This window comes from Cervus elaphus, chromosome 1, assembly GCF_910594005.1.
Source record: "Cervus elaphus chromosome 1, mCerEla1.1, whole genome shotgun sequence".
Taxonomy (NCBI): Eukaryota; Metazoa; Chordata; class Mammalia; order Artiodactyla; family Cervidae; genus Cervus; species Cervus elaphus.
Window position 1 is genome coordinate 50,813,951 of NC_057815.1, and position 13,808 is coordinate 50,827,758.

The following is a 13,808-nucleotide window of genomic DNA, read 5'->3' on the forward strand; positions in this document are numbered from 1 at the left end:
GGCACTCAGACCATTGAAGTGCTGACTGCTCCTCCCCCTCAATATTCACATAGCTAGCCCTTTCACTGCCTTCTGGCCTCTGTTTAAATGGCCACATAACAGAGAGAACCTCTTGACCTAGCATAAATGTGTAAGTCCCCTCTCACACTTGGGACTCCCTTTGTATCTTTTATATTTCTCCCAGCACTCAGCATCATTTTGCACAGATCAACCAGTTTACTGTCTGTCTTTCCACAACAGAAAGCAAATTCTCTGTGAGCAAGTGTTTTGCTTGCTGTTCTATTTCCAGTGCCTAGAACAATGCATGGCGCAGAGTAGGTGCTAAGTATTAATAGATCATCGTTGAATGAATAAGGGAGGGAGGGAATGAGTGAGGCAGTCTGTAGCTGATCCTGGACACCTTCAGGCATGTTTCCAAGATGCTCTTATCTGATGTGGCTGCCATTGTCCTATGTCTGCTCAGCCCCAGCCCTGTCTGATGTTGCGGCAGATGGACAGCGCACATTCTGGGGGTCTCTTTGTAAATGACAAACCCCAGAGAACCAAAAGAGCAGCTTCTAGAGGGGTAGGGCCAGGATCAGTCCACTGCCTGGTTTCTAAATGCCACATTTTAAACCCTGCTGTCCCGCCCTCCCCACCCCCAGCCTCTCTGCAAATTCCATAGGGTTAAAAGGGCAATTCTGGTGAAACTGAAGAAGAAAACAAAAGCGTCCTCTCTTCCATGATGGGGCTCCTGGGGAGCTGTGTCTCTCTTTCCCTTTTAAGCCTGAGCTCTGAGTACTTCTGCGGAAACCAGCTACCACCATCTATCTGATTAAGGAGCTTAATTCCTAAGCTCTCATCACCATTGATAGAGGGAATGGGACACTAGAAAAGCAAGAAGTGAAACAAGAGGAACAGGCAGTGTGGCAGCATCTCCCTCTCTTCCTGTTAACAGGCTGCAAGCACACAGGGCCCCCACCAGCATAGTGATGCCTCCCCACCCCGATGTCGCCTCACCTGGGCTCCTGGACTTCGAGGACCATATGCAAGAGGGATGAAGGAAAGGCAGGTGAGGGTAACTCACCAGCCCTGAGCCCTGCTACAGACCCAACATAAACTCTGGCTTGCAGATGGATAGGTGGGTGGGTGAGCAAGTGACTGTGAAGGTGAAATATATATAGAGTGAGCGAGTGAGGAGTCCAGGAGTGGGTGGGCCGGAGTGACTGAATGCGATCTCCATCCCAGCGCCACTGGCATCTCTGCAAGGACACCTCACTGGGCTTGGCACGACCCTATCTCTGAACTCTCTTTTCCGCCTGTCTCAGGGCAGTCTCAGGGATGGCAAGGAGGTTGGCAACTCCTGACTGATATGAATCAGGCAAGTGATTCTCAGTCTCCAAGAAGCCTTCGTAAATGTTTGTTAAATCCTTTGTAGCAGGCAAGGAGGCAGATAAAACCACATGAAGGCCTCTCAGATCTCCTGTATCCTCTACAAACCCAGAAAGTAAGTTACAGCTCAGGGAGGCCATGAGACTTAGCTATTTTATCCAGGAACTTCTTAAAATCATCCAGGAATTAGATGCCATCTATCACCAGTCCTCTCAAAGCTCCTGAACAGCAGTCTAGTTTGCTTGCCCAAAGACAGTAAGATGTTTGGGAGGCAGCCATGTGGTTGACAGGTACCTCAAATGTAACATGTCCTAAAATGAATTATAACCTTCCTCCCCAAATCTACTTCTTCTTTAGAATTTTTATTCTATTGAATGGCACCACCATCTATCTGATTGCTTGGCTGATAAAATTTTATTCATTCATTTATCCCATGAATATTTGTGGCAGGCATCAGTAACATGCTAACTGCTAGAATAAAGCAATGAGCAAAACTCATCATCAAATAAGAAAAGTAAGCATTAACTATCATGAAATAATTGTCAATAAATGTAAAATCACAACTATGATAAACCTGAAGGAAGTACATGGTACTGTGAAGTTTTGTAGAATGGGATTTGACCTAATCATGGAGGCCATGGAAGTGACAGCTGAACTGAAAGCTGAGACATAAAAGGAATTCAGTAGGTGAAGACGCGAAGGAAGAGTGTTCTAAGCAGAAGAAAAGCAAATTCAAAGGCCTGTGGTAGGAGGCCTGATGCGCCCAAGGGTCTGAGACAAGGCCAGGAGAGAGGAAAAAGAGAACTGGGTAGGACACAGGAGTGGAGGCAGGGGTTAGACACACAAGACCTTGTAGGACTTACTGAAAAGGCTGGTCTTTAGCTTAAGATCAATAGGAAACACCTGAAGTATTTTTAAGGAGGGAAATGACATGAGCTGTGTTTTGAAGTGCACTAGGCGGTTGTGTGAGGACAAATTGGAGGAAGCCAGCATGGGTACTGGTAGACCAGTTAGCAAGCTCTCACAATACTCTGGGAAGACGAAAGTAGTGCCTTGAACTAGGTGATACTGGTGGGGATGGAGACAGAAGTGATAGATTGGAGACATATTTTCAAGAGAACACCAACAGACTTGGTGGTAGATTGGATATGAGTTTTAAAAGAGAAAAGTATTGAAGATGACTGCCAGCTCTCTCTTACACATGCAGATATATAGATGAAGGAGCCATTCAGTAAGATCTGAAATACCTGAAGTGAAGTGAAGTGAAAGTTGCTCAGTCCTGAAGAGGACCACACATGAATAGGACAGTGTTGAGCAAGAATGCACAAATTCCATTTTGCACATGCTCAGTTTGAGAGGTTTTGGAGATGTCAACCTCCCTCCTTCACCTCCCTCACCTTCTGCATTCAACCAGTTACCTGATTCTACCTTCCCTCTACCCTGACTTATTTCAGGTCCTCATAATTATTGCCTGGATAAATAAAACAATCCCCAAGCTCTCTCTCCTTCCAATCCATCCATTCCACACTGTAGGTCTTTCTAAATACTGTCTTCTTCCTCAAAGAGTCCGTCCCTGACTACCCTTCTAAAGCAATGCTACCCTCTCATTCTCTATCTCAGTCACTCGCGTTTTTTTCTTTCTAAAAATATATAATAATCTGTTTTATTTTTTATTAGGGCTTCTCCAATGGCTCAGTGGATAGGGAGTCCACCTACAATTCAGGAAACACAGGAGATGCAGGTTTAAACCCCTGGGTTTGGGAAAGTCATCTAAAGCACCCCTACCTTTTCACTCACTCTCTCTCAGTCACTTGGGTTTTTTCTTTCTAAAAATACATGATAATTTGTTTTATTTTTTATTATAACTATATGCCCTAGCTCTGTTTGCTAAGAGGGCATAACAGCAATGGCACGTGAGTAACAGGGAGCACATGCAGCCCCAGGTTTTGGTTTCTAAAAGGATCCGGGACTCCCTGGAGAAATGACTAATTTCAGGGCTGGAGCAAGGAAAGAACAAGATGAGTCTGGAACATCCTGCCAGAGCAACAGTAAGCAAGTGCTCAGAGAAGGATGGGGGAAGTTCAAAAGAAACAGGAGCCAACTTGCAGAGCCTCCCACTGATCAAATCTGTGGGACAATTTGAACATCAAAATAAAATATACAAATTTATTAACCCACTGAATAAATTAAGAATCTATGCATTCATAGTAATGAAAGAAGGAAGGAAGGAAGGGGAGAGAAAGAGAGAAAGAAAGGGAGAAGGGAAAGATTTTTGCTACAGTAAAATGCCTACTAGTATAGAAGAAATGACGGATTCAAAAGGATCAATGATGATGAAATTAATGGCTAGACATTTGATGTGGAACAGGATAGTTACATAACCTCAAAGTAACTCTCCATAAGTTACTTATTAATTACAAAGGGAAAAGCAGTAATTGCACAGTCAAGAAACTGGTGAACATCACCTCAAGCAAGTGACGAAAGCTCCCATCATCAGTTCTGGGACAGTCCCCACAGCCTGTGCTTGCTGCTATGCTAAGCTTACTTTAGTGGTACTCCTGCTCAACATGCATAGCTTGAATCCAGTCATGCAAAACCATTAGATAAGCCCAAATGTAGGGATACTCAACATAATGACTGGCCTATGCCATTCAAAAACACAAATATCAAGAAAGATAAAGCAGAGGAACTGCTCCAAATTAAAGGAGACTAAGGAAACATGACAACTAAATGCAGTCTATAGATTGGACCCTGAACAGGGCAAAGAAGACAGGAGAGCTATAGACACATTATTAGGACATAATTGTATTGTGGTCAGAGAATATCCTTTTTTAAATGAAATACACACTTAAGTATTTATGGGCAAAGAGGCACCATGTCTTCAATTTACTCAAATTGATCAGAAATATGAATATGTTACATGTATTCATATATACATGATAAAATCATAAATATACATCATTATAATAAATGAACAATAAAGTATAAATTATACAGATAATTTAAATATGTATGCTCATTTTCTCAGTCATGTCTGACTCCTTTGTGACTCCATGGACTGTAGCCTGCCAAGCTCCTCTGTCCACAGGATTTCTTAGGCAAGAATACTGAAGCAAATTGCCATTTCCTCCTCCAGGGGATCTTCCCTACTCAGGATGGAACCCTTGTCTCCTGTATTTCCTGCATTGGCAGACATTTTCTTTACCACTGAGCCACCTGGGAAATTCCCAATTGAAATATACATAAATAGTAAAATAACATATGTTATATTATCAGATAGAGAAGGAAGGGGAAAAAATGAAGTAAATGCAGTGTCTTGTAACTGATTAAAGGCTGCAGATAAAGGATCTTTTTTTTACCAGTCTTGCAAATTTTCACTACTTTGATATATCAAAATTAAAGGTGATATAAAATTGTTTTTATATTTGCTGAATGAATGAGTGAGCCCATGTCCAACCATGACCCTCCCCGTGTTTAAAGTACCTCATAACTGTCATGATAAAAATCTGACCACTTCAGTACAGTCAGCCAGCCCTGACACACTCTCTCTCTCTCCTTCTAGTCACTACTAGCCAGTACCCTCACAGCCTAAAATCCCCCAAGCTTTACCACACAAGACAAAGCTTCTGTGCCTTAGCCTATGCTGGTCTCTTGGCCCTCCTCTCAGCCTTCTGGAATCTTCTGGTTATCTTTCCAGATCCAGACCAGGAATTCTCAGCTCATGGAAGGCCTCCCTGACTGCCCCAGTTGGGGGTGACAGACATTTCCTCTTCTGATACACCAATACCTGCCACGATCCTGTCCCACAGAGAAGCCTGTCACTGTTTGTTCACAAGCCTGTCTTGCCACTTGAGGACCAGGAAACTCCTGACACCTGCCTGCTCGGTGCTCTGCATGGGTCCAAGAACCTCACAGGATCTCAGTTAACACTGCAGCATGGATACAAGAACAATAGGGACAAATTTTTCTGCACCTTCCAAGAGAGCCCCTGACTTCAGTCTCTTTCACAATCCTCAAAAAAATACAGAAGAATAAAAGAAATTAGTTCTTTTTAGTTTTTTACACATGAGGAAAGTGAGGCCCGGAGAGGGTGAGATAAGACAGAGTACCCAGATGCTGAGCTAGAGCTGGAATCTGGACCTCTTGTCATCAGCCTAGTGTTCTTTTCCAGAAGGAAAGTGGGACGAGAAGGAAGAATATGCCATTTATAGTTCACCTGTTCTATGCTGGACACCATGCTTTAATAAACTTTCCAGTTCTAGCATCACCATTGCATTATAAGGAACCCCTTCTTACAGACTTGAAAACGGGCTCCAAGTCAGATCTGACAGCAAAGCCCATGCTCTCTTTCTCTGCACATTGCTGGCATACGCAGCCCACCTCTGACCCTCCATCAGAGGCAACAAGTGGCGCCGAGTCAAATGTTCTGTCCGCTGATCATGTCTTTTAAACCAGCACCACACACGGACCCACAGTGCAGCCCACACCTCCAGACAACATGCATTTCACATGGTTTCCAAACCCAGGATATTTGGTTTGTAAGACAAAACCTCCATTTCTCCAGCAGAAAGTGAACACCATACACAATTACCCAGCCAAACTGCTGACGCCTACAGACGCTGCCTCACGCCGAATGAGGTCTGGTATGCCCAGAGACGTCCTCAGAGGATTCAGGACTCCCCCAGAGCTTGGCATTGAGGGCACCATGCAGCTGGAAGAGGGGAGACCGGGCTGGCTGGATCACAGTATCTGGGTGGAGGCTCGGTTTCCAGGACAGAAATTGCTCCAGGGAAGAAGTAAAGCCACAGGAGCCCACCCCAAGGGAGTGGTTGGCAGGGAGGTGGTGGGGTTGGCAGGGGGTTCCCACCCTCCTGGGAGGCCTTCCCCATCCCACCCCTGCTTCCCACAGAGCAGCAGTCCCCATCTGAGGCCAGGAAGGTTAATGACACCAATGATATTAAGGTCCTAGAGGCAGAGAAGGCAAGCCTTCAGCTCTCCCGCAGTAGGCCCAAAGGCCCGGACTTGCTTGCTTCCAGGGTCTTTGAGCTGGGGGGTGGTCAAAGGATCACAGACCACAGAGTCTTCACCACAGTCTCTGGCATCAGACAGACCTGGGATGGAACTTTTGCTGGCTCCACCTTCGGGCTAATCATTTAACCACTGTGCTTCAGTTTCCCTGTGGGGGTTTCCTGAAACAAAAGATGCAAAGAACCTAACAAGGGAGTTGACCTTTAGTAGATAAACTAAAGAATGTGAGTAACTGAGAAGCCTTCTCCCACAGAAGTCCTGACTGCCTCACCTGAGGCTCTCTTACTGGATTTTAAACCTGTTTTAGCTTAAATTCCCAGCAGAGATGTAATCAAGTCTTACCTTTTTGAGGTGGCATTTACCCAGGAAGGAACAAACCCCTCACCCACCTCAACCCACCAGCACACCACCCAGCACCAGACACTTCCTAGAGTCCTCCAGGCCAGCAACTATTCCTCCCCTATAAAGGGGAGTGCCTCTGGGAGACTTCACCTTGAACATGGGAAACAGATGCCAGTGTCAGGTGATTCAACGCATATTGAGAAGCCAGAGCTCAACACAAAACCTTAAAGCCCACCATGGGAGTCCTATTGAGTAATCTCTATTGCTGCTGTTGTTCTGACTCTTCGTGACCCCATGAACTGCAGCACAGGCCAGACTTCTCTGTCCATCACTATCTCCCTGAGTTTGCTCAAACTTGTGTCCATGGAGTCAGTGATGCCATCCAACCATCTCATCTTCTGTCACACTCTTCTCTGTAATCTCTAGGGCTAAGCCTTGACTCCCACTCCTCCCCTTTCCAAATACGGACAGTCTCAGGTAGGCTAAAAGAATCAGTCTTACAGTAAATTAGTTAGGGGTTTTGCCAACTTTACAATGTGACTGCAGCCCTGCCCCGCTTTCAGATGACTCTGTTGACACACTTCTCTTGCAGATAAGAGGTGACAAATGACTTTCTGACCACGTGGCAGAGATGATAGCCCCTCATGGGGAAAAAGAAAAATAAGTGAGCACTAGCCTATGGTCTCCCAGGTCCAGGGAAGGGGGCACAGGGGCCCTTTGTGTGTTCCACACTCCAAAGCCCACATTCCTCATACTGAGCTCTGGCTCCAGAAACGCCATCCCTGATCAGAGACCATGTGATCCACACTGAGGGAGGCTGAGCCAGGTCCAAGAGACACAGACCTCCCAGCAGGGCCCGGGGCTTAGGCCGGATCACATAAGGAACAGGGTGGCCATGGGGCCAGGGCCGGGCAGAGGGCAGAGGTCAAACTCCTTTGGGCACCCAGACACTCCTGCTTTTGAGACAGGGAGAAGCTGGCAGCTGAAGCAGTCAAAGGAGGGGAACTTTATCAATGGCCCAATTCATTCGCAACAATCCCCATTGTCTGAGCCAGCACAGAGATGGGCATTTTCTCCCAGAGCCACTAGGAAGAAAAGCCCCAAGACATGGTCACAAACTACAGACCAAAAATATAGAAGTCAAAATTGAAACATACGGTTTGAAAGCCAGATGAAATATTTGAAATTGGAGATGTCCCCCAAAACTCTATGCAGCATGGTTCTCATTCTCAGAGACCAATAAAATGCTTAATTGTTGATTGTTTGTTAATTTATTCTGATCTCTCTCTACAAAGGATGTAAAAGTTTACAGTTAAAGATGAATGTACTATAAAGCTATTAAAGCAGAAATTAAAAGTCAAAGCCAGGGTTCCAATGAATACATTTACTAGGATGAAGCAAATATGATGAACTAAGAGCTTCCTGGCAGCCAGTGTAAGAAGGGAAACATAGGTTTTGTCATGAGCTCAAGAGTCACACAGACCTACAGAAATCTCTTGAGCACTCTAAGCCTCAATTTCCTTGCTAGAGAAAACAAGGAGGGAGGAGACTATTAACCTAATAAGGTTGTTGTGAAAAGTAAATGAAATGAAGCATGTATTATAGATTCAACTAATAGCAGTTGTTACTATTACCATTTTTGCAGTTGTTTTGAGTTCTCTTCTTTAAGTTGGAACTATGTTAACTTAATAAGGCTGCCTTGATGCCCTGTGAGTCCTAATTGTAGCTCTAAAATTCTGATTGTTAGATGTATGTATCTGATGAATTAAAAACTGGGGAACCAGCCTAGGACTCACGGTGGGTACCTCAGTTTTCCAGAGTCTTTTCTGAGTTTTAAGGTGGCTGGGGACGCCCACAAACAATAAGGCTAGGGAAGGCACACAGACCTCCCTCCCCACCAGCTTCACTCTGCAAAAGGCTGCCCAACTACCCACAGCCTACCCATATTAAACCATCCCCAAGGGTAGGTGGAGGACCAGGCCAGGGAAAGCTAGGTTCCAGCACATCCTCAGGAAAATGGCTGAAGCCCATCTGCTCCCCTGCATGAGAGAAAAGCTGGTGGGATGAGAAACCAGGCTCTCCTTAGACCAAACCATAAACACTAGGGAAGAGAAAGTCAGTGTCATCTTTCTAACTTCCCAACGAAAGGAGCACATTTAGTGAGGGCACCTCACTGAGGCCTGTCCACAGCAGAATGGTCAGGATGGGAGCGGTCTAGATGCCACGATAACAGCGGCAACAGCCAGCTGCTATTTGGGAGCACCTACTCTTCCATCCACTCACACTGTTGAGTGTGTCCCCAGGAGTCCCCAGGGGGAGGAGGGGTCAGGGACAACCAGATTCTGTTAAGAAAAGAGATAACCACCGGGAAGAAGCAAAGCAAGGCCCTCCCTTCCAGCCTCACCTGCAGACAGAAGACTCAAAACAGGGTTGACTAAAACCAAAATAGAGAAGGAGTCAGTAGAGACAACTCACTTCTCCTCCCTGTCAAATGACTGCCTGGGCCCAACCCACAGAAGGCTCACTGCTTCTCTGCTGCAGGGGCAATCCAGAGAATAAACTAGAGCCTGGAGCAAATCAAAGGTGCTGAGTTCTGCCTCATACCCCAGACTGGCCCTGTTTGCCTTGCCAGATGGTCCTTCTCACCTCTAAGAGGATAAGACTATTCCAAGAGCAACCTCAGGTCCAGATCAAATGGGATCCTCTGAAGGCACTGTGTCAGCATCTGCCCTCACCCCCCAGCCAAAGCCCCAGACTTAAGATATTTCCGACCCAGTCTCTTAGACTTGTCCAAGGTGCCACATGGAGGCTAAAGAGACTGTAGAGGCTGAGACTGGAGGCTAAAGAGACCGTAGAGGCTGAGACTGGATGACCCAGTTTGCACACATGTGTTTCACACATGGAGGTACCTGTTGGGTATGTGTCACTATTGTGCTAAAAGCACACGAGTGTTTGCACTCGTGTGAGAGTGGTGTGAGTGGCAGGAAGGTGTGCACACATGAGCAGCTGCGAGCATGTGGCTGCCTTGTGAGTGTTTGCAGGTGAGTGGTCTGCTCTTGCCCTGGTCCTCCTGCCTCCTTCCGATGTGCCCCTGGGGCTGTCTCCACAGCTGGCTTGGAACCTCCTTCTCTCCGGTGTTGGAACTGAGCCTTGCTCAGAGTCCTGAGAAACCAAAGCCACTTGACCCACAGAGAAGACACCCCAGCTGGGGACAAGTCGGGTCACCCTAGAAAGTCTGAGTTCAGATAACACTCCTTATCCTCCGGCCCCTGCCTTCATCTGCTCGCTCACAGGCATCCAGCTCACACATTGGCTCAGCCCCGTGGAGCCTGCCTGCCACACACTTGAGCCTGCACTTCCAAGAGTACTGACCCAGTCCACACAGGACAGCGTGTGCCACCTGCGGACACACTCCAGGTCCGCGGACACGCCAGGCCGCCAAGCACAGAGACGCACACCCTGTCACCCCCGTTCACACCCTAGGACGCATGCTAGAAACTTCCATATGCTCACATGCCGGCCCAGACACACTCCCTCCCTCTGCAGCTCGCTCGCACTCACGAGCACTCACACTGACACACCGACACATACTATCCACACAATCACAAGAAGGCTCTGCCCCGACCAGGCTGGGCACAGAATCCAGCCCGGGGAGCGCCGTCTACTTACTGACTCGCAGCGAGCGAGAGCGCGTGTGAGCGGCGGCCAGGCCGGCGGCGGAGGCGCAGCTGGGGCTCCGGCGGCTGCGAGCGATGACCCGCCCGGTGGCCCAGCCCGAGGGCCGCCCGCGGCCCCGCGCCCCCGCCCCGCTCTGCCCCCGCCCGCGCTCCGGGCCGCCGCCGCAGGACCTCCGGCAACAGCGCGCTCGCTGCCAAGCCCCTGTCCCGCGTAGTCTCGGCCGGCCCGAGGCTATTTCGGGCCCCTGGCAGCGCAAACCTCGCGCTCTGGGCTGTGGGGCGCGCTGGAATGGGGACGCGGTCAGGTCTAATTAGAGACCCGGCTCACCCAGGGCCGGGGCCGAGTCAGAGCGGGCGAGCACCCGGGAGCCTCGGTGCCGTCCCGGCGGGGGTGCCCACATGTGCCCCACATGCCAACATCTGGAGAGGAAAAGGAATGCATTGGAGCTGAAACAAAACGAGGAGGGGTTTGGGTGTGGTTCACACGCTCTGCGGAGGGAGCTCTGAACTCTGAGCAGCACCCCCGCCCCAGACGCCTGGAAGGCCACTTGGTTTATTTACCGCAGGTGCTTCCCTTTGGAACCTAAGTCACTCCCCTAAGCTTGCCGACCTGCCAAAAAGGACAGAAGATGGTTGCACAGGCTCCTTTTAACTTGGGGACACGTCAGACTTCCCCTCCAGACCTACTGTCAGATAGCTAAGTCTAGAAAGAAGGCTGATTCCTACCCAAAAGCTCAGGAATGTCGCCTTCTTGAACTGAAAGGAAGCTGCAAGTTCATTCCGTCCAACTCTCTCCATCTTGTGGTGAATCCCCCAGGGGCGGGGAGAGCCTCTACCCATTCTGGAGGGGAGTGGGGGTCACCCAGGAGCGGCAGACCCTAACCTCCCCAGGGCACTGTTCCCAACTTTGAACCACTTATTGGAAGGAAGTGCTCCTTGGCATCTAACCTAAATCCCTCATGTGCCATATGTCAATATGCTCACACTTTTGTGTTCAAAGACAGGAAAACCAGCTCTGTCTCCATGACCCAATGACCATACCAAGGTCCCATCTCAGTCTCTCTTCCTTGATGCTTATATCCCTGTTCCCTTTTTCAGGCCCTGGCTAAAAACGACGATTGCTCCCTAGCCATGGACACACTGTAGCTCCTGACGTTAGCTCCACCACCTCAGCTCTCTGGGGACCCCAGGCTCTGCGGGTGTGCAGTCACCCTCCTCAGACAAGCCAGCCTTGACCACAGCCTCCATCCATTGGAGACAGCCTGGTTCTACTCCCTAGACTCTTGAGAGGGGCTTCAATTCCTATCTCAGCAAAGGCTGTCTCAGGGCCTGGGGACAGGGCTTGGAGCCCCAGCCATTCGCCTGGCTATGCATTAACACTGGAGCCACAGACTTCCTCAAATGGGCAGTTTCCTGAATCGTCGAGTCCATTTCTGGTAGATCACGTGTGCATGCGTGCTAAGTCGCTTCAGTTGTGTCCGACTCTGTGTGACCCTGTGGGCTGTAGCCCCTATGGACTGTAGTCCACCAGGCTTCTCTGTCCATGGGATTCTCCAGGCAAGAATATTGGAATGGATTGTCATGCCTTCCTCCAGAGGATCTTCCCGACCCAAGGATAGAACCCCGCATCTCTTATTTCTCTTGTGTTCTTTACCACTAACGCCACCTGGGAAGCCCCTTTTGGTAGATCAGGTGGTATTAAGGACTTTATCCTCAAAGAAACCTGACTTCACATCCTGCCTCGACTACTTTCTAACTGTGTGTCCTTGGACAAGTCACTTAATCTCTCTGAGGTTCAATTTTCCCATATTTACAATGGGGATCGTAATAATCTCTGCCTCGTTCATATGTTATTCAAAGTAAAAGATGAGATCAGGAATTTATGTAAAAATACCTGAAAAGCTAAGATATTTTTTTAGTATGCTAGGAGCAGAATGAAGCTTAGATCATGAACAGGATAAATATTAGCAAAAAGCCTCAGAAATCTTTTATTCCCAGGTCCAAATTTTGGGTCTGAGTTTTAGGACAAGAGAGGAATAGATTTGGTTTGCTAGATGGTCTCTATGTTCCCTTGGTATGTATGTCCTCCACCCTGCATTCACACACACACACACACACACACACACACACACACACACATCCGTGTTCCCAGATACATACAGCACAGCCCAGCCTCCTGGGCTTGGGTCGGCCCCATAGGCTCCAGCTGCCTGGACCCTCGCTGACTGTCTCTCCATTCCCGGGGGGTCTCCTCATGGCTCCAGTCTTGGCAACAGCTCCAAGTCTCCTTACAGAGTCTCCAGCAGGCAACTCCTCTCTCCTTGCACATCCTTCTGGGCCATGGCCCCTGCAAGGCCTCCAAATCCAAAGTTGGCAGAGGCCTTCTCCAAGGCAGCTCAGAACTGAGGCCGCGGGGGGAGCTCAGAGTTGGAGCATCATCCGCCTTGGCCCCCTCCCCTGCGCCTGCCTGGCTTCCCAGTGCTGTCCTGCTTAATTCTTAATGGAAATTCCATCCCCGGCGCCGGCCCTGGCTGGCTCAGGGAGTCCAGGCTTAGGCCAACAGCAAACTCCACCCAGAGGCAGGAGGCCTCCCTGGCCATATAAAAACAGATCCACACATATTCACATACATGCACACAGTCTCAGCAGACGGACATGTCTGGAATCATTCACAAACTCAGAGAGTCTCACCCAAATACCCAGAAGGATAATAAGTATTATAATCACTAGCATTTACCGCATGGTGGTAAGTTTTTATAGGTATGAACTTCCCTAATCCTCACAATGACACTGGGTTCATGGGCAACTTAGCTATTATCCCTAATTTACACATGGGGAAACTGAGGCACATGGAGCAACAATGCACATTAGGCATCTAGTGATAATAGCCTAGGAAGTAATAAGGGCCTAAGGAAGCATCACTACAAACAAAGCTAGTGGAGGTTACGGAATTCCAGTTGAGCTATATCAAATTCTAAAAGATGATGCTGTGAAAGTGCTGTACTCAATATGCCAGCAAATTTGGAAAACTCAGCAGTGGCCACAGGACTACAAAAGGCCAGTTTTCATTCCAATCCCAAAGAAAGGCAATGCCAAAGAATGTTCAAACTGTCGCACAATTGCATTCATCTCACACGCTAGCAAAGCAATGCTCAATATTCTCCAAGCAAGGCTTCAACAGTACATGAATGGAGAACTTCCAGATGTTCAAACTGGATTTACAAAGGGCAGAGAAACCAGAGATCAAATTGCCAACATCCATTGGATCATAGAAAAAGCAAGAGAGTTCCAGAAAAACATCTACTTCTGCTTTATTGATTACACCAAAGCCTTTGACTGTATGGATCACAACAAACTGTGGAGAATTCTTAAAAAGATGGGAATACCAGA

The 13,808-nt window shown here is 48.1% G+C and overlaps 1 protein-coding gene across 3 annotated transcripts in view; it reads right to left on the bottom strand.

The window, feature by feature from the left end:
* INSC (INSC spindle orientation adaptor protein) overlaps nt 1–10,764 on the bottom strand; it is a 132,887-nt gene extending 122,123 nt beyond the window's left edge. Inside the window, exon 1 of one of the 3 annotated variants that reach the window (XM_043902403.1) lies at nt 10,747–10,764. The gene's annotated coding sequence lies outside the window, so the exon portion shown is untranslated. Of the gene's footprint in view, nt 1–6,482; nt 6,501–10,410; nt 10,535–10,746 lie in introns of those variants that run through there. The other 2 variants (XM_043902416.1, XM_043902408.1) reach the window with 2 other exon arrangements.
* Nucleotides 10,765–13,808: the final 3,044 nt, after the last annotated feature.